Source organism: Aquarana catesbeiana, linkage group LG12, assembly GCF_042186555.1.
Source record: "Aquarana catesbeiana isolate 2022-GZ linkage group LG12, ASM4218655v1, whole genome shotgun sequence".
Lineage (NCBI taxonomy): Eukaryota > Metazoa > Chordata > Amphibia > Anura > Ranidae > Aquarana > Aquarana catesbeiana.
Window position 1 is genome coordinate 19,328,999 of NC_133335.1, and position 25,601 is coordinate 19,354,599.

The following is a 25,601-nucleotide window of genomic DNA, read 5'->3' on the forward strand; positions in this document are numbered from 1 at the left end:
ATTTTTTCCGACGGATGTTGGCTCAAACTTGTCTTGCATACACACGGTCACACAAAGTTGTCGGAAAATCCGATCGTTCTGAACGCTGTGATGTAAAACACCTACGTTGGGACTATAAACGGGGCAGTGGCCATCTCTTTATTTATTCTGAGCATGCGTGGCACTTTGTCCGTCGGATTTGTGTACACACGATCGGAAATTCCGACAACGGATTTTGTTGTCGGAAAATTTTATCTCCTGCTCTCCAACTTTGTGTGCCGGAAAGTCCGATGGAAAATGTCCGATGGAGCCCACACACGGTCGGAATTTCCGACAACACGCTCCGATCGGACATTTTCCATCGGAAAATCCGACCGTGTGTACGGGGCATTAGAGAATTGAGTGCCAGTACTGATTTAGGACAACTCCAGGCTTTGTAATGCCCCTGGTTTTAACACAAGGGATTGTAATAACCCCACTTTTCACATGTGTACTATTTTATGTCTAGGGTTTTGTATCAGGTAAACCTGTGCTCTACATACGGGGCAAGCAAAAGATTCGGAAAAAGACCTGCCACCCAAACCGTAAGAAGGGATAAAACTAGATTTGCATCCTCGTTTAATTCGCAAGTTTATAATATAAAGTGCACTTAGCTTACTGAAGCTTTCTTTTCCACATTGAGCTGACTTCCATTATAGTGCACCGCACAATGCCTACCTGTGCTAAGTTACAAATGGTTGATTCTATAAGCTGGCTGTTTAAAGCTGCCATTAGAAGAAATCCTGAGCGGAAAAAAAATTAAGTGTACAGCATTTATGCACAGTTCTAGATATTTGCTAGCACGTGTGCCCTTGCATAAATGGATATTTGTGGTACAAATATTTTTGGGGGTTTTTTTTTGTTTTTTGTTTTTTTTTTTGGCCTATGCATAATTCAAAGCACAAGTTTGTTTTTTTGGTCAAGCTTTCCATTCTACTTGAAGTTGAGGAGCGGAGGTAACTCATCTAGAGGCAAAGATGGAGAGAACAAGGCTGGCAGTGGACACTGTGAGCATTGAACTGGTAGAGGGGGCAGAGTTGCCATTGAAACAGAGGAGGGGGTAGAGGTGGCAGACTGGAGCTACCAGTAAAACAGAGGAGGGGATAAAGGAGGCACACTAGAACCACTGGTTAGGTAAAGGAGTTAGAGTAGAGCTGCCAGTAAGGTAGAGGAGGCAGACTAGAGCTGCCAGTAAAACTGGAGGGGGTCGAGGAAGAAGAGTAGAAACGAATTGTGAAGTAGAGGAGGCAGCATAGATACTGATGGCATTGGAATGGGTAAGATAGATGGAGTGCTAGCTGGCTGTAGAGCAGAGGTGGAGGGTTAAGAAGGTGGAGTAGAAGTTGATTGCACAAAGCAGAGGAAGGCTTAAGCTGGCCATGCATGGATCGAAATTCAGCTGGTTCAGCAGGAATCTGACAGATTTCAATCCCATGTATAGCCAGTCATTCCTGTTCATGAGAAATTGATCTGTAAATCACAAAATGGGACTACTGGACAAATTTGCACTTTGTGTATTTTGATGGCAGGCAGGGGAGTCTCCATGTTGACAGAATACGGCGGGGAGGATTCCCACAACCACACATCATTGGTTCAGCTTTGTTTGTTCAGCCAGCTGAATGAAAAAAAAAACTGAACAGTGTATGGGCAGGTTTAAAGAGGGAGAGATCATGCTGCTGCTGAAGCAGAGAAATGGGGGGGGGGGGCGGGGGGCAAAGTAAAAGCTGGGGAGTGTGGTAGGTAAGGCAGAGTAGAGGCTGGGGGTGGAACAGAGAAGGGGGTACAGGCAACTGATTAGTGGCTGATGGACCAGGGAAGGGGGTACAGGCAACAGAATAGAGGCTGATGGTGGCGAAGGGGAGGGGGTAGACAAGACAGTGTTAAAACTGGTGGTGGAGCAGGTGAGGGATAGCTGATAGCAGAGCTTGGTTAGAGGAGGCAAGAGTAGAAGCAGATGTTTGGGGTAGGGATTACAGGTAGAGGAGGCAGAGTATAACCTAATGGCAGAGCAGAGGTGGGGATAGAGGAGGTTTTTAAGAAGCTGATGGCAGATTAGGGGAGGTCATAGAAGAGGCATGGTAGAAGTTGATGGCAGAGAAGAGGAGGGTGTAGAAGAGGCATGGTAAAAGTCAAGGGCGGAGTAGGGGTGGGGGTAGAGGAGGCATTGTAGTAGTTGACTGTAGATGAGGTAGAGTAGAGTCTGATGGCAGGGAAGGGGGTAGAGGTTGGCATTGTAGAAGTTGATGGTAGAGGAGACTTAGTAGATGATGGTGGTGGTGGGAGGGGGGGAGTAGAGATGGCCATTGTAGAAGTTGATGGTAAAGGACGTGGAAGCTGATGGCAGGGAAGGGGTAGAGGTGGCATTGTAGAAGCTGATGGTAGAGGAGTTGGATGATGAGAGCAGGGAAGCGGGTAGATGTGACATTGTAGAAGTTGATAGAGGAAACCTAGTAGATGATGTTGGCAGGGGGTAGAGGTGACACTGTATAAGTTGATGGTAGAGGAGGTAGATGCGGAGGGCAGAGAAGGGGTAAAAGGTGGCATTGTAGTAATTGATTGTAAAGGAGACACAGTAGATGATGGCAGGACCGGGGGATAGAGGTGGCATTATAGACTTTGATGGTAGAGGAGATAGATAGATGCTGATGCTGATGGCAGGGAAGGGGTAGAGGTGGCATTGTAGAAGCTGATGGTAGAGGAGTTGGATGATGACATTGGCATTGTAGAAGTTGATAGAGGAAACCTAGTAGATGATGATGGCAGGGGGTAGAGGTGACACTATAGAAGTTGATGGTAGAGGAGGTAGATGCGGAGGGCAGAGAAGGGGTAAAGGTGGCATTGTAGAGGTTGATTGTAAAGGAGACCCAGCAGATGATGGCAGGACCAGGGGATAGGGGATAGAGGTGGCATTATAGAATTTGATGGTAGAGGAGATAGATGCTGAGGGCAGAGAAGGGGGTAGAGGTGGCATTGTAGAAGTTGATGGTGGAGGGGGCGGAATAGATGATGATGACAGGGGAGGCGATCAATGAGACAAAGTAGAAGCTGACGACAAAGCAGGGGAGGGGGAAGAGGAAGCAGAGTAGAAGCTGGCAGGGAACGGGGTATAGAAGTAGAAGTTTAGAAAACTGAGAGATCGTTGGCTCCAAAACATCTTGAGGGAAGACAAAGTGGGACCTCATCGAGAACTCAACAGAAGAGAGGGTAGGAACCGATGGGGAATGAGCTTGTGATAAATTCTGCAGACCTGTGTGATAAAACAGGGAACTGAAATAAACATTATTGCATTTATGAAACAACTCATTTTGATGAAAATACTGCTCAAGTTATGCTTTTTGTAATTTGACACGAACGTGTCCTAGCTGAAACTTCCTGAGGTTTCACCTTTTCACTGAGTTCTTTCAGAAGAACAATCTTTTACCTCCTATCGTTATTTACATCTGTTTTTATAAGAGAACATTCTAAAAAAAATCCCATTAGACTAGTGTTGGGAGTTTAGCATTAAAAGCAGAACTACAGAAAGATACATATTAAAAACACGTGATTCTGTGTAATCATTAGAAAAAAGAAAATCTTATTTTTTTTTTAATAGTCTCTCAATCTGCCTTGATTTTGAACTTTAATCTGGAAGGAGGGACTCTTCTACGTTGTTCATGACTTTTTTTTTTATTTTTTTTATTTCATTTTTTTAGCTTTTGATAGAGTTGGGAAGAAGAAAAAGTTTTTTCTGTTGCTGTCTGTCTTCCTCTCCTGGAGAGCCCTGTTTTTCATCGTCCTTGCCTTGGTGTCAGGAGGGCAGGAAGCACAGGAAATTTTCTTTCATGGGGACACAGACAGCAGGTAACTTTATGAACCCTGTACAACAGTACTACTTCCCGATTTTATTTAAAATTTGAGCTTTAAAAATTATTTTACTGCAAGTTAAACAACATACCCCAATGCATACGTGGTGCAGACTTATCACACGTGTGTATGTGGTCATCCAGCAGTACCATACACAAGCACTATAGATTGTACACCCTAAAAAGGAAGCGATGAGCCCAACAAACACGTGTACCCAACTGATAACCTGAAACAAAACTGTAAGCTTGCACCATCTAGTGTGAGGCCAGAATCGCCTCTTATTTTATCAATATACACCGTATTGCCAAAACTAATAAAAACGTATAAAAAAAAAAAAACACGCTAAAGAATAATCTGACATAAAAGATATATTGTGTATATAAGCAGTAAACCTCCTGTGAGACATATACACAGTGAAAAACATAAAAACAATAAAGGTTGCGCTAATCAATCATATTAAACCAATAAAAATGATTCAAGTTGATTTGAAAACAGTCCACAAGTGATATATTAATCCTGATGTCATTCGGCACCGTCCACCACCATAGTGATCATTAACCGCTTCCCGACCAGCGCACGCCCACGCCGATATATGTTGGCAGAATGGCACTGGTGGGCAAAAGAGCGTACAGGTACGTCCCCTTTAAGAAGCGGCGCTGCGGGCACTCGCCCGCCGTGTTCACCGTGACCGCGGGTCCCTCGGACTCGATGTCCGCCGAGTGCCCGCAATCGTGTCACGGAGAGGTAGAACGGGGAGATGCTTTTGTAAACGAAGCATTTCCCCGTTCTGCCTAGTGTCATGACAGAGATCTACAATGGTCTCAAAATAGTTTCAAAAGCGTCCGATGTGTCCGCCATAATGTCGCAGTCCCGATAAAAATCGCAGATTGCCGCCATTACTAATAATAAAAAATTACCGTAATATACTCAAATATAAGCCGTTTTTTGAGCACAGTTTTTTGTGCTGAAAATGCCCCCCCTCGGCTTATACTCGAGTCAAGCACTTTTCTGCAGCAGAGAATGACATTTCCCAACTTGAATTTGGGGCCCTGTATCTCGGGGTCACTTGGTGCTAGGAAATTTGGTGTGCAAACCTAGTGGAACTAGCACTACAACATATCCAAAGCTGGGGTTCCTAGAACCAAGTGCCCCCGAGATACGGGGCCCCAAAGTTGGTTCAGAAAATGTCATTCTCTGCTGCAGAAAAGTGCTTGGCATTTTCTGAACTGAATTTGGGGCCCCGTATCTCGGGGGCACTTGGTGCTAGGAACCCCAAATTTGGTGTGCAAACCAAGTGGAACTAGCACTAGAACATATCCAAAGCTGGGGTTCCTAGCACCAAGTGACCCTGAGATACGGGGCCCCAAATTCAGTTCAGAAAATGTCATTCTCTGCTGCAGAAAAGTGCTTGACATTTTCCGAATCGAATTTGGGGCCCCGTATCTCGGGGCCACTTTGGATATGTTGTAGTGCAGGTTCCACTGGGTTTGCACACCAAATTTGGGGTTCCTAGCACCAAGTGGCCCCGAGATACAGGGCCCCAAAGTTGGTCAACTGTGTCCATCTGCAGCAATGTCATTTCGGGACCCTTCGGGTCCAGAGACCCCAAATTTTGGCTGCAGCTAGGGGGACATCTAGGAACCCTTAACTACCGAGTTTGAAGTTCGGGGGACCTATGGCTGCAAATGGGCACAGTGAGGCTGCAAATGGGCACAGTGAGGCTGCAAATGGGCATTGTTGACCCTCTTTTCCCACTTACAGTAGCTGCTGCATTTCTCACCCTAGGCTTATACTCGAGTCAATAAGTTTTCCCAGTTTTTTGTGGTAAAATTAGGTGCCTCGGCTTATATTCGGGTCGGCTTATACTCGAGTATATACGGTAATAAAAAAAATGGCATAAATCTATCCCCTATTTTGTAGACGCTATAAATTTTGCGCAAACCAATCACTATACGCTTATTGCGATTTTTTTTTTTTACCATAAATATGTAGAAGAATACATGTCTTCCTAAACCTAGGAAAAAAATTTTTTTTTTTTTTTATATATTTTTGGGTATTTATTATAGCAAAAAGTAACAAAAAATATTGCTTATTTTTTTCAAAATTGTCGCCTTTTTTTTGTTTATAGCGCAAAAAATAAAAAACGCAGAGCTGATCAAATACCACCAAAAGAAAGCTCTATTTGTGGTGAAAAAAGGATGACAATTTTGTTTGACTACAATGTCGCACGACCGCACACTTGTCAGTTAAAGCGACTCAGTGCCGAATCGCAAAAAGTGGTCAGGAAGGGGGTAAATCCTTCTGGGGCTGAAGTGGTTAAAACCAATAGCTGAATGGCTCTCTTACCAGCTCCACTTGATCGCTCATTACAAGGGATCGTATGCGCTTGAGGCTTTATCCCAGCCCAGGCCTTTATCGGGGTCCCGATGGTCTCCTGCACAGGATCACCCCTTGGCTCCGTATTAGATATGGTAAAAGTGTGGCAGGAAGTACAGAGGACACATTGCTGTGGCAAGAGAGGAGAAATCCTTTTATCAAATACGGAGCCAAGGGGTGATCCTGTGCAGGAGACCATCGGGACCCCGATAAAGGCCTGGGCTGGGCTAAAGCCACAAGCGCATACGATCCCTTGTAATGAGCGATCAAGTGGAGCTGGTAAGAGAGCCATTCAGCTGTTGGTTTTAATGATCACTATGGTGGTGGACGGTGCAGAATGACATCAGGATTAATATATCACATCACTTGTGGACTGTTTTCAAATCAAAATCATTTTTATTGGTTTAATATGATTAACCTCTATTGTTTCTATGTTGTCAAAAGTATTAGGACGCCTGCCTTTACACGCACATGACCTTTAATGACCTCCCAGTCTTAGTCCGTAGGGTTCAATATTGGGTTGGCTCCGCCCTTTGCAGCTATAACAGCTTCAACTCTTCTGGGAAGGCCGTCCACAAGGTTTAGGAGTGTGTCTATGGGAATGTTTGACCATTCTTCCAGACGCGCATTTGTAAGGTCAGGCACTGATGTTGGACGAGAAGGCCTGGCTCACAGTCTCCACTCTAATTCACCCCAAAGATGTTCTATCAGGTTGAGGTCAGGACTCTGTGCAGGCTAGTCAAGTTCCTCCACCCCAAACTCACTCATCCATGTCTTTATGGACTTTGTGCACTGGTCCAAATCATTTGGTGGAGGTGGGGATTATGGCATGGGGTTGTTTTTTCAGGGGTTGTACTTGGACCCTTAAGCCTCGTACACACGATCGAATTGTTGGCCAACAAAGCGTCAGACTTTTGTCCGAAGGGCGCGTGCCAGGAACTTGTCTTGCATACAAACGGTACACAATTGTGGGCCAACAAACACGAACGTAGTAACATATTATGTGGAATTTCAGCTCTTGAGCGCCACCCTTTGGGCACCTTCTGCTAATGTGTTTGGTGAGCATTGATTCCGAGCATGCATGTTTGTACTTTGGACTTTTGTGTGACGGTCTTGTGTACACACGATAGGAAAATCTGACAACAGACCGTTGTCCGGCGTAAATTTACTAGCCTGCCGTCCAACGTTTGTTGGCGGAAAGTTGGACAACAATTGTCTGATGAAGCGTACTAACGGTCGGATTTTAGGCCAACAGTCTGTCATCACACAATTCCCTGCCGAAAATCTAATCGTGTGTACGAGGCTTTAGTTCCAGTGAAGGAAACTCTTAAGGCATCAGCATATCAAGACATTTTGGACAATTTCAAGCTCCCAACTTTGTGGGAACACTTTGGGGATGGCTTCTTCCTGTTCCAATATGAATGCGCACCAGTGCACAAAGCAAGGTCCATATAGACATGGATGAGCGAGTTTGAGGTGGAGGAACCTGACTGGCCTGCACAGAGTCCTGACCTCAACCCAATAGAACACCTTTGGGATGATTTAGAGCGGAGACTGTGAGCCAGGCCTTCTCGTCCACATCAGTGCCTGACCTCACAAATGCTCTTCTGGAAGAATGGTCAAACATTCCTATAGACACACTCCTAAACCTTGTGGACGGCCTTCCCAGAAGAGTTGAAGCTGTTATAGCTGCAAAGGGTGGGCCAACTCAATATTGAACCCTACGGACTAAGACTGGGATGCCGTTAAGGTTAATGTGCGTGTAAAGGCAGGTGTCCCAATACTTTTGACAATATAGTGCAGCCTCCATTGCTCCTTCAGATCAATAAAGAGAACCTGTCATCTGTGCTCTTTACAATAAATGCTGTTTGTTGGAAATAAATGATGTTGGCGTTAAAAGTAAAGTCTGTCCTCATTCCTGGCATAAACCGGCACCATCACCTAGTTTTTCAGGTGGACCCGATCGAACGCTTCTTTCACTCCTATGGAGTGGCGGATGTCAGTGGTGACATGTCCGCTGACGCCCGCTGCTATCTGATCCTGTCTGTGAAATCTAGATGGATGGTGACCCTATTTTCTATCCTTCTGGAGGATCAGATGAAAACGGACAGGCGGTCCGTACAGATCCCCCCCATAGAGGAGAGCGGGACTCTGACAGGTCTGTCTCAGCACAGCGAGTGAAGAAGGACCTGTCGTCCGCCTGCTCAGTGGGGATCAGCGGAGTCCGCCGGGCAGACCGCCCATGTTAAAGGACCCTAAAGCCTCGTGCACACGATCGGACTTTCCGATGGGAAATGTTCGATGACAGGCTGTTGGCGGTAAATCTGACCGCTCCATCGGACAATTGTTGTCGGATTTTCCGCGGACAAATGTTGGATGGCAGGTTTTAAAATTTTACGCGGTGTCTGTTGTTGGATTTTCCGAGCGTGTGTACACAAGTCAGTCGGACAATAGTCCAAAGTACAAACGCACATGCTCGGAAGCAGAATCGGTCGGTCTTGTAAACTCGCGCTCGTAATGGAGAATTAACATTCGTGACGCGGCAAATTATGAAATCTGGAAATGCAGCGTACAATTCTCTTCTTCTTTAATGGGATAATAATGAAGCTGCTTTGCTGGTGATACTGATGGAGTTATTGCAAACTAATTTTCAAAGGCTTTTTTTTCTAGTGATATCAAGAATAATATTATTATGCTTTTTTTGGGTTTTATTGGGCAAGTTACCACAACACCATTATCCCGTAGTTTATAAGATCAAAGATACAACTATGTTGGTGTCCCTTGTCAATGTTACATTGTATTTTTTTTTTTTTTTAATGTAACTGCCGAATCCCAAACTGTCATTGGAAGTAAAACACAAAGCCAAGTATTATTCTACACAATTTTTTTATTGTGCATTAAAAAAAGAAAACAAATAAAATTAGACATGCTATCTGCCAATAGAATTTAACCAAAAAGTGTATAATATATATAAATATATAAAAGTATATTATAAAGGTATAAAAAGTGCCCTCATATTAAAAAATAAAACTATGTTACCTCTTTCATTTCATTCCTGCATTGATAGCCTTAACAGCCCTGGGAAGCCATTGTTGGCCACATCAGCAGTATGGTTGCCCTCAAAGGGCCGGTTTTACCTGGGGGGGTGCTGTATACAGAGGGCAAGGTTCAGGAGCGTGTTATGTGCAGAGTTCAGAAGTGCATTGCATACAGAGGTCTGGAGTACGCTACATACAGAGTGCAGAGATCAGAAGTACGCTGTGTACAGAGTTCAGGAGTACATAATGTACAGTGTGCAGAGTTCAGAAGTATGCTACGTGCAGACTTCAGGGGTGCACTATGTACACAATGCAAGGTTTAGGGGTGTCCTGCGCGCAGAGTTCAGGGGTGTGCTAAATACAGAGTTCAGGGTTTAGGTGTGCACTACTTAAAGAATGCAGAGATTAGGAGTACGCTACGTACAGAGTGAGGAGTACTTTACATACAGAGTGCAGAGTTCAGAGGTCAGGAGTACACTACGTGCAGAGTTCAGAAGTGCATTGCATACAGAGTTCAGGAGAGCATTATATACAGAGTGCAGAGGTCAGGAGTACACTACGTACAGAGTGCAGAGTTCAGGAGTGCTCTACGTACAGAGTGCAGAGGTCAGGAGTACGCTGCGTACAGAGTGTAGAGGTCAGGAGTACGCTACGTGCAGAGTGTAGAGGTCAGGAGTACGCTACATACAGAGTGCAGAGGTCAGGAGTACGCTACATACAGAGTGCAGAGGTCAGGAGTACGCTACGTGCAGAGTGTAGAGGTCAGGAGTACGCTACATACAGAGTGCAGAGGTCAGGAGTACGCTACGTGCGGAGTGCAGAGGTCAGGAGTACGCTACATACAGAGTGTAGAGGTCAGGAGTACGCTACTTACAGAGTGTAGAGGTCAGGAGTACGCTACATACAGAGTGTAGAGGTCAGGAGTACGCTACATACAGAGTGTAGAGGTCAGGAGTACGCTACATACAGAGTGTAGAGGTCAGGAGTACACTACGTGCAGAGTTCAGAAGTGCATTGCATACAGAGTTCAGGAGAGCATTATATACAGAGTGCAGAGGTCAGGAGTACACTACGTACAGAGTGCAGAGTTCAGGAGTGCTCTACGTACAGAGTGCAAAGGTCAGGAGTACGCTGCGTACAGAGTGTAGAGGTCAGGAGTACGCTACGTGCAGAGTGTAGAGGTCAGGAGTACGCTACATACAGAGTGCAGAGGTCAGGAGTACGCTACATACAGAGTGCAGAGGTCAGGAGTACGCTACGTGCAGAGTGTAGAGGTCAGGAGTACGCTACATACAGAGTGCAGAGGTCAGGAGTACGCTACGTGCGGAGTGTAGAGGTCAGGAGTACGCTACATACAGAGTGTAGAGGTCAGGAGTACGCTACGTGCGGAGTGTAGAGGTCAGGAGTACACTACATACAGAGTGTAGAGGTCAGGAGTACGCTACATACAGAGTGTAGAGGTCAGGATTACGCTACGTGCGGAGTGTAGAGGTCAGGAGTACGCTACATACAGAGTGCAGAGGTCAGGAGTACGCTACGTGCGGAGTGTAGAGGTCAGGAGTACGCTACATACAGAGTGTAGAGGTCAGGAGTACGCTACGTGCGGAGTGTAGAGGTCAGGAGTACACTACATACAGAGTGTAGAGGTCAGGAGTACGCTACGTGCGGAGTGTAGAGGTCAGGAGTACACTACATACAGAGTGTAGAGGTCAGGAGTACGCTACTTACAGAGTGTAGAGGTCAGGAGTACGCTACGTGCGGAGTGTAGAGGTCAGGAGTACACTACATACAGAGTGTAGAGGTCAGGAGTACGCTACTTACAGAGTGTAGAGGTCAGGAGTACGCTACATACAGAGTGTAGAGGTCAGGAGTACGCTACATACAGAGTGTAGAGGTCAGGAGTACGCTACGTACAGAGTGTAGAGGTCAGGAGTACGCTACGTACAGAGTGTAGAGGTCAGGAGTACGCTACGTGCGGAGTGTAGAGGTCAGGAGTACGCTACATACAGAGTGTAGAGGTCAGGAGTACGCTACGTGCGGAGTGTAGAGGTCAGGAGTACGCTACGTGCGGAGTGTAGAGGTCAGGAGTACGCTACATACAGAGTGTAGAGGTCAGGAGTAGGCTACATACAGAGTGTAGAGGTCAGGAGTACGCTACATACAGAGTGTAGAGGTCAGGAGTACGCTACATACAGAGTGCAGAGGTCAGGAGTATGCTACGTACAGAGTGAAGAGGTTAAGAGTATGCTATGTACAGCGTTCTTTTACCTCCGGAAACTGCTGAGAGCAAAGCTGTCCCTTGCAAACACAGAAAGCTTCTGAGTTTACAAGTGACAGCGGAGGGTGAAAGCCGGGGGTGGTGAAATGGAGTTCCACCACATTCCAGGTTGCAAAACTGGGTGCTAGAGCCACATGACAAGGCCTGGTGGTCCGGATTCAGCCTGCTGGCCTTGTGTTTTGACATTTGTGCACTAAAGGATCCCTGTTTATTTGCTCATTCTCTCCAGTGTTCAAGAATGGTTACAATGCATCTCTCCTTACTAAGTTGTATGTATTTTCTTTGACCCTCTGCGCCAACTAGTGGCCATAATGTGGTATTTTCCTGATTCACTCCATGTCAGTTACCAGTAAACCTTTGTTATGAATAAAACATATTATTTGAAGAACATTCAAACCAAACAGAAAATAACCTGAAAACATTTGATTTTTGCCCTATTCTCACAACAGCTGTACATTCACTTTCACTGGATGAATAGCTTTATGCAAATTATTTATAAATGGACCCCCGTGGGGTTGAACGCCTGAACCCAATTCATCATGACGAGGTTCCCCTGATCCTTGCTTGATCAGGCCCACTTCCTCTCCTCCACCGCTGGGTTTCGGTTCCTTGTTCTTTGGCCTTCATCTTCCACATCTCTGTTTCATTGTGAGAACTTGTGTTCAGTTTGCCCCTCAGTCTGTGAGCCAAACACAAAGTTCGGTAAACCATGAGCGTGAAAAACAAACATAGGAATAATAAATGAGAAAAAAAAAGCAGAAGTGTAGTCAGAAAAGTCGTGCCAAGAAATCTACACTCGTGCTCTAGAATCTTTTCCTATGGAGTCTTGTAGCTGCACTGAACATTACCAGGCATTTGCAAGCAGCTGAGTGCATGGTTATGTAGATAGGAGGAGGGGCCTTTGCTGGACAGAATTTCATTAGGCTAAACCGGACCTCCCCCCCGCAGAGATAAACCCCACCCTTCACCTCTATCCAATGAGAGGATGAATATTGACTAATTTGCTGCTTTTATTAGCTGGAGGTGGGGTCTATTTTTAGCGTGTGGACTTTAAAAGTCATAGAACTTAGGCCCTTTTTGAAACTGAATCAGAGGGGCACACAGAAGGCCAACAAAAATAATAGTAAATAATCACAAGGTACATAATCTCAATAGGATCTTTAATTTTTGAAGTTTAAAGCTAAGCTCTGGGATAAGTAATCATCGCCTAATACAAGAGACATGTGTATTCCTCCTTGAATCTTGGTGTGCTTTGTTTATTTCTTCCAGATCTGTGCAGTATTCTAGTGTGAGACTTCCAACAATAAAGACCAATCACTGCTGCTCTCTCTCCTTGTGCAGGGTGACTGGTCTTGTCTCCGCCCCTTCCTGTAATAAAGACCGCTCACTGCTGCTCTCTCTCCTTGTGCAGGGTGACTGGCAGGGGCGGCCCATGCATTTTGGGTGCACGAGCGCCGCCCCCCCCCCCCCCATCCATGCGCCCGGGCCCTTTCAGGACGCCGGACGCACATATTCCTATGGCAGGGGCGGGAGGGGGTGGTACTTTTTGAAGCACCTGATTAGAGCCAGAGGCTCTAATAAGATTCAAAATAGGGTGGGCTCGGGGCGCAGAGAGTGCGCCCTGATCCCACCCAATTGTGTGACGATAGCGAGTGAATTTTCGCTATTTTCACACTAAAGCTCCTCCCCGCCAATCAGGGAGGCAGGTCGTCAGACCTGTTTCCCGATTGGCCAAAGTGCCAGGGCATCCTATTGGATGCCTGGCGCTTAGGAAGAGGTGGCACAGAGAAGACACGAGGACGGACATCCCTGCTGCCATGGATGCTCTGGTGGACTCAGGACTGGCGGTAAGTGTCAGACCACCTGCGGGGGCTGGTGCTGTCAGTCAGAGCCGCGAACACGCAGAGCGCCAGAGCTGCGAGCGGGGTGGGAGCCGTCAGCCATGAAGGGGGTCGGTGGGCACAGTGGCTGCATATGACGGGCACAGTGGGTGCATATGATGGGAACAAGTGGCTGCATATGATGGGAACAAGTGGCTGCATATGATGGGCACACGTGGCTTCATATGATGGGCACAATGGCTGCCTTTGATGGGCATAGTGGCTGCATTTGATGGGCACAGTGAGGCTGCAATTGATGAGGGGGAGGTTTCAGTATTTTTCAGTTTGTTTGCGCCCCCCCCAAAAAAATTTTGACCACCAGCCGCCACTTGTGACTGGTCTGGTCGCCGCCCCTCCTGTAGTTTTCTGCAGGCAGCCTGCAGTGGGTGGAGCCTGCTGGGCCCCTCCCACAGCTCTGCTCTCTGCATAGGCTCTGTACAGCACAGTGATGATGTTACTTTTGCAAGGTTATATCTGGGTTTGCAAAGGCATTTGGTGCTTGCAAAGTGGATTTAGAGCCTTTGTGGCTATTGAAGTACAGTGATATCTTGGATTAGAAGCATCATTTTTTCCAGAAGAATGCTTGTAATCCAAAGCACTCGTATATCAAAGTGAGTTTCCCTTTGATATACGAGGAAATAATGGAAACTCAGATAATCCGTTCCACAGCCACTGCTTGTCTATGCAGTACCGCATGTGGCCAGAAGACGCTCTGAGACACTCGGGAATGGAGTGTCTCTGAGCATCCCAGGCGCCCCGGTACCTCTGGCCAAATGTGATACTGCACACCCCAGAGGCTTGAATCCTGCTAGTCTTGCGAGACAACGCTCGCAAAGCAAGTCAGAATTTAAAAAAAAAAGGTTCCACTGTATATATATTTATATGAAAGTTTTTTGGTGCCCAGAGTTTAACTCTAAAATGTCAAAGGGGTATTTTTTTAGATAACCCTTCCAATATACAGAGGGGAAAATACTGATTTGATCCCCTGCAGATTTTGTATGTTTGACCACTTACAAAGAAATGAAGGGTCTATAATTTTTATCATAGGTGTATTTTAAATGATAGAGACAGAATATCAACCAAAAATCCAGAAAAAAAAACACAATACAAATGTTATAAATTGAGTTGCAGTTCAGTGGGTAAAAGAAGTATTTTATCCCCAAGCAAAACATGACTTGGTGGAGAAATCCTTGTTGGCAAGCACAGAGGTAAGACGTTTCTTGTAGTTGGTGACCAGGATTGTACATCTGGTCTCAGGAGGGATATTGGTTCACTCTTCTTTACAGATCTTCTCTAAATCCTTAACGTTTCTTGGCTGTCGCTTGGCAACTTCAAGTTTCAGCTCACTCCATAAATTTTCTATAGGATTAAGGTCTGGAGACTGAGTAGGCCATTCTATGACCTTAATGTGCTTCTTCTTGAGCCACTCTTTTGTTGCCTTGGCGTTATGTTTTCGGTCATTGTCATCATGGAAGACCCATCCACAACCCATCTTCAGTGTTCTGGCTGAGGGAAGAAGGTTCTCATCCAAGATTTTACAATACATGGCCCCATCCATTGGCCCCTTAATGCATCAAAGTCGGCCTGCACCTTTAGCAGAGAAACAGCCCCAAAGCATAATGTTTCCACCTCCGTGCTTTACTTTAGGGATGGTGTTCTTAGGGTCATAGTCAGCATTTTTCTTCCTCCAAACACGGCAAGTCAAGTTAATGGCAAAGAGCTCAGGTTTGGTCTCATCTGACCACAGCACTTTCTTCCAATCCTTCTCTGAATCATTTAGATGTTCATTGGTAAACCTCAGACATGCCTGTACACGTGACTTCTTGAGGAGGAGGACCTTGCAGGTGCTGCAGGATTTCAATCCATGGCGGTGTATTGTGTTACCAATGGTTTGTTTGGTGACTGTGGTCCCAACTGCCTTGAGATCATTCACAAGCTCCTTCTGTGTAGTTCTGGACTGGTCCCTCACTTTTCTCATGATCCTCCTTACCCCATGAGGTGAAACATTGCATGGAGCTCCAGACCGAGGGTGATTGATGGTTATTTTGTATTTCTTCCATTTGTGAATAATCGCTCCAACAGTTGTATCCTGCTCACCAAGCTTCTTGCTGATGGTCCATTCCAGCCTTGTGCAGGTCTACAATCTTGTCCCTGACGTCCTTTGGCAGCTCTTTGGTGTTGCCCATGATGGTGAGGTTTGAATGGAAGAAAGAGATTCTGTGGACAGGTGTCTTTTATACACATAATGAGTTGTCATTAGGAGCACCTTCTTACATTGACAGGACTAATCTGTGTATCACATGAGCACCTACTGTAGCCAGTCTGTGGGAGCCAGGATTACTGTTGGTTGGAAGGGGATTGAATACTTATTTTACTCACTGAACTGCGACTCAATTTATAACATTTGTATCATGTGTTTTTTCTGGAATTTTATTTGATATTCTGTCTCTATCATTTAAAATACACCTATGATAAAAATTATAGACCCTTCATTTCTATGTAAGTCGGCAAACGTACAAAATCTGCAGTGGATCAAATAATTATTTTCCCCACTGTACACTACAACCTTCAAAAAAGCATATTGAGACATTTTCATTTCCACACTACAGGTTCTCTTTGACCCCATCCAACACACAAACCCCACCCCTCTAGCAGTAGCTCCACCCCTCTGTTTTTTAAGCATCCTGAACACAGCTGACTACCAAAGAGTCCAAGATCGCATCATCAGAGAAGCACAATGAAAGCCCGCCCACCACTCTATAACAGGTGATGAGTGAGGTCAATTAATCACTAAACTGTAAGTCCATTTATACAATGGTATGTACACATCACTGTGGCTCCAGTATGCTGTTTTTTATGTGCCTATAAAATTTTAGTACATTATTTAGTACATGTTTTAAGTGTGTGTTATTTTAAGTCCTATATAAGCAAAGTCAAGAAATGCAGTTGCATCTAGCAGAATTCCTTTCAAAAGTCCCCTTCACTCACTTCTGCTCTCACTCCTTGTGCAAGGTGATTGGTCTTGTCTCCGCCCCCTCCTGTAATAAAGTCCAATCACCTTCTGCTCTCACTTCCTTGTGCAAGGTGACTGGTCTTGTCTCCGCCCCCTCCTGTAATAAAGTCCAATCACTTCTGCTCTCACTCCTTGTGCAAGGTGACTGGCCTTGTCTCCGCCCCCTCCTGTAATAAAGACCGCTCACTGCTGCTCTCTGTCCTTGTGCAGGATGACTGGTCTTGACTCCGCCCCTTCCTGTAATAAAGCCCAATCACTGCTGCTCTCTTTCATTGTGCAAGGTGACTGTCTTGTCTCCGCCCCCTTTCTGTAATAAAGTCCAATCACTGCTGCTCTCTCTCCTTGTGCAGAGTTGACTGGTCTTTTCTCCACCCCCTCCCTGAAATAAAGACCAATCACTGCTGCTCTCTCTCTCCTTGTGCATGGTGACTGGTCTTGGTCTCCGCCCCCCTTCCTGTAATAAAGTCCAATCACTTCTGCTCTCACTCCTTGTGCAAGGTGACTGGCCTTGTCTCCGCCCCCCTCCTGTAATAAAGACCGCTCACTGTTGCTCTCACTCCTTGTCCAAGGTGACTGGTCTTGTCTCCGCCCCCCTCCTGTAATAAAGTCCAATCACTTCTGATCTCACTCCTTGTGCAAGGTGACTGGTCTTGTCTCCGCCCCCTCCTGTAATTAAGTCCAATCACTGCTGCTCTCTCTCCTTGTGCAGAGTGACTGGTCTTGACTCCGCCCCTTCCTGTAATAAAGTCCAATCACTGCTGCTCTCTTTCCTTGTGCAAGGTGACTGGTCTTGTCTCTGCCCCTTTCTGTAATAAAGTCCAATCACTGCTGCTCTCTCTCCTTGTGCAGAGTTGACTGGTCTTTTCTCCACCCCCTCCTGTAATAAAGTCCAATCACTTCTGATCTCACTCCCTTGTGCAAGGTGACTGGTCTTGTCTTCTCCGCCCCCTTCCTGTAATTAAGTCCAATCACTGCTGCTCTCCTCTCCTTGTGCAAGGTGACTGGTCTTGACTACCGCCCCTTCCCTGTAATAAAGTCCAATCACTGCTGCTCTCTTTCCTTGTGCAAGGTGACTGGTCTTGTCTCTGCCCCTTTCTGTAATAAAGTCCAATCACTGCTGCTCTCTCTCCTTGTGCCAAGGGTGACTTGTCTTGTCTCCGCCCCCTCCTGTAATAAAGACCGCTCACTGCTGCTCTCTCTCCTTGTGCAGGGTGACTGGTCTTTCTTCTCCGCCCCTTCCTGTAATAAAGTCCAATCACTGCTACTCTCTTTCCTTGTGCAAGGTGAGCTGGTCTTGTCTCCGCCCCTTTCTGTAATAAAGTCCAATCACTGCTGCTCTCTTTCCTTGTGCAGAGTTGACTGGTCTTTTCTCCACCCCCTCCTGAAATAAAGACCAATCACTGCTGCTCTCTCTCTCCTTGTGCATGGTGACTGGTCTTGTTTCCACCTCCTCCTGAAATAAAGACCAAATCACTGCTGCTCTCTCTCCTGGTGCAGAGCCCCGCACAACACAGCGAACACCTCAACCATGCAGTGTCCAGTGGTAAGACGATCGGTGATATCACAAAACCGCAACAAAACCGTGGGTTAACTGTCTTGTCTCTTCCCCTCCTGAAGTCCAATCACTGTGGTGATTTGGGGGGGGGGATTTGTGTTGAGAGGGACAGGGAAAAGGATTTGTTCTAGGGGGCAAATTTGGGGGGGGGGGGTTTGTGCTAGAATAAGTAATATGGTAGCGAAGGAGTGTATTTGTCCTAGGAGGGGAACTTTTATTGGATGGGAATTTGTGCTAGTAGGGAGGTTTGGGGGGCATTTGTGCTAGGAGGGAAGTTTTTTTTTGGGGGGGGGGGTTGTGCTAGGATGGAGGATCTGGCAGGGGAATTTAGAGTGGGGAGGAGAGGACTTGTGCTTGGAGGGGAAATTTGTGGGGTAGAGGATGTGTGCTAGGAAGGAGGATTTTTTTTTTTCGGGGCGGGGGAATTGTGCTGGGCGCATATGCGGAATGAGGGCATTTTTAGCTGGGGGGGGTGGAAGATTTGTGTTCGGAGGGGGGATTTCAGCAGGGGGTGGATTTGTACTGGAATTTATGCTTAGGGGGTAACCATGCAGATTAGTGCTCGATTTTTCTTTGGGGGGGGGGATTTTTGCTGACACATAATTCTTGGGGGTGGGGAGGAGGATGACCCAGTCCTGGGACTGCAAGAATTTATTTACTGACAGGTCCACTTTACAGAAAGGAAAACCAGCCTGATTACCTATAGGTACACCATCACTGGTGTCCCATGCTGGGCTTATATTAAAAGAAGACAGTCCACAGACCCGTTATTCAATAATAAATGTGCGGAATCCAAAATTGTAACTAATTTACCAAATAAAATGTAATTTTATTCTCCAATAATAGGTTGTCCACGGTTCGTATTGAATGATATAAAGTAAGTACTGCCTGCACACTACACAGATCATATTGTAGAAGATCACACGTTTTGGCCAGATCATCTGATTTCCTTGTCTGCGGGTTGTGGACGGTTCCTCATTCCTGGCAATAATAGGAAAACAATACAGAGAGGAACCTCGGATATTTTGAATAAGAACTTGATTTCCTATTGTGTTCCCATCCTAGGATGTCATATTGTAGTGTTCAGACTAGGCTTTTGTGCTATTTACAAAGAGGTGCCCCCTAATTACTCATGTAGTATCATAGTAAGTCCATTGTAAATCCTTCCATGTAATACATCGGATATTGTACACCGACGGGGGCATGTCACTGACCTGGCACAATATAAAGTGGGTTTTGATCTATTTTTGGATCTGCTCGCCTCCGTTTAGATTTCCGGTTCTTTCCAGGGAAAACGAAGGCCACATTTATACCATGGCCAGGGATACAGCGGCACCACTTGCCTACCGGGCACTTATACCCACTTCCTGCCCAGGCCAATTTTCAGCTTTCAGCGCTGTCACACTTTCCGTCACACTTTCAATGACAAGGTCATGCAACACCGTACCCAAACTAAATGTTAAATTTTATCATTTTTTTCACAAACAGAGCTTTCTTTTGGTGGTATTTAATCGCCGTTGTTTCTTTTTTATTTTTTTGCTATAAAAACGAACAAAGACCGAAAATTTGGCAAAAAAAAAGTTTTCTTAGTTTGTGTCAGTAAATTTTGTAATAACTACTGTATTTATTGGCTTATAACATTCACTTTTTCACCATGAAAATCGGGTGCAATAGCGCATGCGTGTTATACAATTTTAGCTGCCTCGGAGGGGACAGGGAGGGGGGCGGGACGAGCGCCGTCAGATTACATACAGTGAGAATCTCCTGTTTACTTGGCGGCCTCTGTAATAGGAAGTCCCGTCTCCTGGGCCACCATTGGACCACTGTTCTGTCTATCATAGGAGATTCTCACTGTATGTAATCTGTCGGCGCTCGTCCCGCCCCCCCTTCCTGTCCCCTCTAGGCTGTAGATGGGCATCGATCAGGCTGCACTGATGGCAATGGTGAGGCTGCTGCATTGATGAGAATGGTGAGGCTGCTGCATGATGGCAATGGTGAGGCTGCACTGATGTGGACTGATGAGGCTGTAGATGGGCAATGATCAGGCTGCATTCATGGCAATGGTGAGGCTGCAGATGGGCAGTGACCCTTATTTTGCTTCAAAGTTCCTTATTTATTTAAGTTTTTTTCCTGAAACTTCCCTCTTAAAATGAAAGTGCGTGTTATACGCCTGTGCGTGTTATATGCAGATAAATACGGTTATTTTTCTCCTTTACTGATGGGCACTGATGAGGCGGCACGGAAAGGCAGCCCTGACTGGCATCACTAATGGGCACTGATCGGTGTCACTGATGGGCACTGATTGGTGTCACTGATGGGCAATGCTGGGAAGGTACTGCGATCAGGGCACTGATCACATACTATATATCCTATTGCATCTTACACCTCTGACACCGTAGTAGATCACATACTAAACAGTGGTATAGAAAAGTATCAACCCCCCCCCCCCTTTAAATAATCACGTGTTGTTGCTTTGTAGCCTGAAATGAAGACAGACACCATTTTTGTTTTATCCAGCTGTATTTAAATGTGCAACTTATAACATCCAAGTGGAAGATATAACACCAACATGTCAGAGAAAAAAATTCAAAAACAATCACTGAGTTGGAAAAAGGATCACCCAATTGTGTCAGTATTTTGTTGGACCACCTTTTGCTTTAATTCCAGCCTTTATTCTGTTGGGATTTGTCTCTACTAACTTTTCACATCTAGACAGGATATTACCCCCTCCATGCTTACTGTAGGAATGGTGTTATTTGGATGGTGAGCTGTATTGGATTTCCACCAGACAAATGGTTTGTGTTGACCGCCAAATAATTTTAGTCTCACTAAAGCAGAACCCCTCCCCTCTATGTAGAATAAGAGAGGGATGGGGTCCCATAGTCCTGTCTTGTTTGTTTTGTTCTGATATTGAATGGTGAATAATGCTGCGTACACACGACCGTTTTTCCATTAGAATAAACTCTGACGGTTTTTCCGACGGAGTTCGCTGAAATGGACTTGCCTACACACGATCACACCAAATTCTGATTGTTTAGAATGTGATGATGTAAGACGGGACTAGAAAAAGGAAGTTCAATAGCCAGTAGCCAATAGCTGCCCTTGCGTCGTTTTTGGTCCGTCGGACTAACATACAGACGACGGTTTTCCCGATAGGAACTGATTCGGTTGGAAAGATTTAAAACATGTTCTATTTCTTAGGTCCATCAGAACTTTCGAAAGCATTATTGCTCTCACTGTAACGATCGCGGCGATACCTCACATGTGTGGTTTGAACACCGTTTACATATTGTGGGCGCTACTTACGTATGCGTTTGCTTCTGCGCGTGAGCATAGCGGGACGGGGAGCTATAAATTGTATTTATTTTTTTAATTTAACTTTTCGTTTTTACACTGTCCCTTTAAAAAAAAATTATTTGGATCACTTTTATTCATATGCGGGCGCGACTTACATATGCGTGATTTATTTAACTTTTTATTTTTACACTGTCCCTTTGAAAAAAAGTTTTTTGGATCACTTTTATTCCTATTAAAAGGAATGGAAACATCCCTTGTAATAGAAAAAAAATATGACAGGACCTCTTTAATGTGAGATTTGGGGTCAAATAACCACAGATCTCACATTTACACTTAAATGCAATAAAAAAAAAAAAAAAAAAAAAAAGTCCCTTTAAGGCCGTTGGATGGAAGTGACGCTTGATGTCGCTTCCGTTATCTAACGTCATTGAGTCAAATGGGGGCCATCATTCCCTCACTGGACACAGTGCCTCAGAGGGGAAAGGATTGGATCGCCTCCGCCGCCACTGACAGAGACGGATACGACCGAAACGCGGCGGAAGGGGGGTGGGCACCCGCCGCCGATAAAAGTGGTCTCACGGCGAATCTGCTGCGGACCGCCCACTGTTGAAGAAAATACTGGGGTTATGGAAGCTATCTGCTGCCATAACAACAGTGTTCAACGTCAAAGTATCGACGTATAACGACGGCGGGCGGCGGTGGTTAAGTGGTTAAGAATGAATGGCACTGCAGCACCCTAACACACAACACACGCATGTTCAGTCACTTGTGTGTTCCCGTAGTACAAAAGTGTGAATCCAGCCTATGTGTTGTCATGCTAATGCTGGAAGTTTGTTACTGGCGCTAATCGCTATCACCAGGTGAAAAATAAAAGGAAAAAAAAAAAAAAGAAAACTTTTGCAACCACCACATCTAAGGGCTAGTAAGCTGCAATGTATTTTTTCGATTTTGGGTTTAGATAAACTTTTTATAGTGATTTTGCAGAAAAGCCCCTCTCTGATTAAGTTTCACTTTGTTAAAGGGGCCTTGACTTTTTCTAAGTTTAGGGATAAGCCCTGCCCACCACCATGATACTGTCCAATGACACGGCCTCAGAGGCCAGCAAGGGCACTATCATTGGATGCGGGTGTCGAGGAGAATCATAAGTAGAGTAGCTAAGTGAAACTAAATCAGAGAGGGGCACAGCAGAGGCTTTTCTAACCAAAGATATTAGAGGGCATCTTGTGGTGTCTGCAGTCAGGAGCAGTGTGTGTTATCAGGGTGAGGTTGGGCAGTTGCCGGAGCTGCAACTGTCATATATCAGGTGACCTCTGAGCTCTGTATGCCATGGACATCGCCAGACGGGCAAGGTAAAGGGTTTTAATGGGAGGATGGACTAAAGATGGCCTCACAGGACAAGGTCACCTAGAACCCAGGGAGAACATGGGAAATTGCGTCTCAACCCCCCCAAAAAAAGAAAAAAAATTAAGCACTTATCTGCTTGCTTACCCCCTAAGCATACATTGCCCCTCCTCCCAGTACAAATACACCCTCCTGCCGAAATCCCCCCTCAAACCTCAAATTTTCCCTCCCCCCAGCTTAAAGCCTCTAATTCCGCATATGTTCCCAGCACCATTCCCCCCCCCCATCCTAGTACAAGACCCCCCACCCACCCAAAGTCCCCTGCATGCACAAATCCCCCCCCCCTCCAAAATCCCCCTCCCAACACAAATTCCCCTCCCCCAATCCTCCGTCCTAGCACAAATCCCCCCACCATCATTCCAAATCCCCCTCCCAGCACAAATTTCCCTCCCCCAATCCTCCATCCTAGCACAAATCCCCCCCCCCCTTCAAAGTCCCCTCCAAGCACAAATCCCCCCCTCCAAAGTCCCCTCCAAGCACAAATCCCCCCGACCCAAATTTCCTACCAGAAATGCCCCCCCAAACATGTCTACTAGTACAAATCTCCCTCCCAAACAAAAGTTCCCCTCCTAGCACAAATACCCCCCCCCCTAACATCTTACCTTTTCTAGCACAAATCCCTCCTCCTAGCATAAATCCTCTCCCCCCATCCTTCCTCTCAACACAAATTTCCCCTCCTAAAACAATTCTTACCTCCATGCCACATTCCTCCTCCCAATACAAATCCCCCCCCCCCCCCCAATCTCCTTGTGGTGCTCCCACCTCACATGATATCACAGTACCCAGGGCAGCTTCCCCTCCTGCCCACCCCTTTCCCAGCCCTGTTGACAAGTCACATTATACAGCATGAGTATCATTTTCCACTAATGCCCCACCTTTTATAATCAAAAAGCCATCCTTGAACTTTCCAAAGCTGTGATGATGCCATCAGTCTGCTGCAGGTAGAAGGAACAATATCCTCAGTCTCCTCTCTCCCCACCTCACATGATACCACAGTGCCCGGGGCAGCCGCCCCTCCTGCCCACCCCTTGTCCCGGCCCTGCATACAGGGATCAAAATTCACCTGGTTCAGCAGGAATTTCGATCCATGTAGGGCCCCTGTGGTTGTGCAACAGTCCATCTACCAATAAGCTTCTTTATAACCACCCTGTCATATTTTCCCCGCTTGATCAGTGCTGCAGGCTATATCAGAAAAAAATGCTGCATGCTCCATTTTCTGGCTTTGGCAGCCCTCTCAAAATGAATGGGATGTCTTAATAAAACGCACATTAATGCGTGATGCAGCGTGTGCACAGATAGGTCTGAAGCACCCTGATGTTTAGGCAGGGTTGCTCTTAACCTTATCTGCCAAGTGATAGTCGCCTTGTCCAATTGATAGGAGATCAGTTGATTTCACCCTAATTCTGGAATTGTTGCACTTCTCTCTTCTGTCACTAGATGGCCGGGTATCTGGTGGCATTAGATAAGACAAGGGCATTGAAGGACAGATTGGGAATGAATGGGGTGTCTCAGCCAATGGGCAGGGATTTTCTTGGGTCCCTTGGCCTGCTGGGAAAGCCTATTTATGTGGGTGGAGTCAGGTGATCGGGGTTCTGTGCCACCTGGACGGCTGTCTGGGTGGACACGTGTTTGGGTGTCCCGGGCTGCTGGGCCGGAGCCTGAGGCCTATCCCTGAGGACATCTGGCTGCTAGGCTGTGTGAGAGCCTATCCAGAAGCAAGAAAGTAGCACAGGGTTGGGATTGTGGCTTGCAGTCCAACCAGAAGTGACGGTTCTGCCGGCCGGAGAACCTGTCCTGGTTGGAGGTAGAGGGGAAGCTGTCTCCACTAAGGGACCTTCCACCTTATTACCAGGGACCACAGTGAGTAGCTGAAGCAAGTATTAGAGCAGTCTTCTCACCAACCGGGGAAGGTGAAGAATTGGGAAACTTCAGCAGGTGTCAAGCCAGAGACCCAGCCAGCGAGGGTGACGCTTGTAGAGCAGCCTTGTGTGCCAAGCCAGGGACTGAGTAGACCAGTTGGGTGAAGCTTGAGGAGTATCTGTGAGTGCCAATCTAGGGACCCAGCAGGGACACGGGGGTGACACTTGAGGAAGATACTGAGTGAGAAGGTTGGAGGAGCTCAGGGGATCCAGTGGCAGTGGATCAGCAAGTCTAGTGAAAGACTGGGAGCTCAGTTGAGTGAAGGTCTACAAGAGGAGATTGAAGAGGAAGTAAAGAAGTTTGTTACAACTTGTGTTAGAAACTGTTACAAGACCGTTGCCATAGGAGACAGCGCTCCTAATCACGTAGATGTGGTGTCTAGCTGGATGCCTTTCCCTCCATGGCTGTCTGCCTATTGAAGTCTCGGAGTCTGCCAATTAACATTGCAACCACTTAAGGGTGTCCTGGCCCTAAACCCTCTCTTCCACAGTTCTGTCCAAGAGACAAAAAAAAATCTCTGCATTCAAGAAGTGTCTGGCACCCATGAATCTACCTTGCATTACACCCACCATGCCTCGTACCCCACTCTACATAGAAGGATGTCAGCTGTCTCTGGAGGTCATCATTAGGCCTCTGGGGACCCGGGATCTTGCTACAGGTCTTTAGTGATTTTAATCCTCCAGCAGTAGGCCGTCTGTGGTTCATACCACAAATGAACTCTTTGTTCACACCCATGCGTTCTTTAGTGCGTTTTGCAGAATACTGTAATACTTTCCTATTAGGCAAAAAAAAAACGCAAAACATGTCAAAAATGCAAAACTCACTGGAAAAATGCATTAACCGCAACCTCCATAGATGTGAACCTAGCCTAATACAATGAGTAGGATATAACCCATGACTGATTCCATGATGATTCAGAGGAGTTCTGTCCAGATTGGAGCTCTCCTTTCTTCTTTCTGTTCTTCATTCCTGAGAATTATCA

General features: G+C 46.1%; 1 protein-coding gene across 1 annotated transcript in view; it reads left to right on the forward strand.

Annotated features, from left to right (window-relative positions):
• The first annotated feature begins 3,098 nt into the window (after window positions 1–3,098).
• LOC141113944 (bactericidal permeability-increasing protein-like) overlaps window positions 3,099–25,601 on the forward strand; it is a 75,769-nt gene continuing 53,266 nt past the window's right edge. Inside the window, exon 1 of the mRNA XM_073607316.1 lies at window positions 3,099–3,222. The gene's annotated coding sequence lies outside the window, so the exon portion shown is untranslated. The remainder of the gene's footprint in view (window positions 3,223–25,601) is intronic.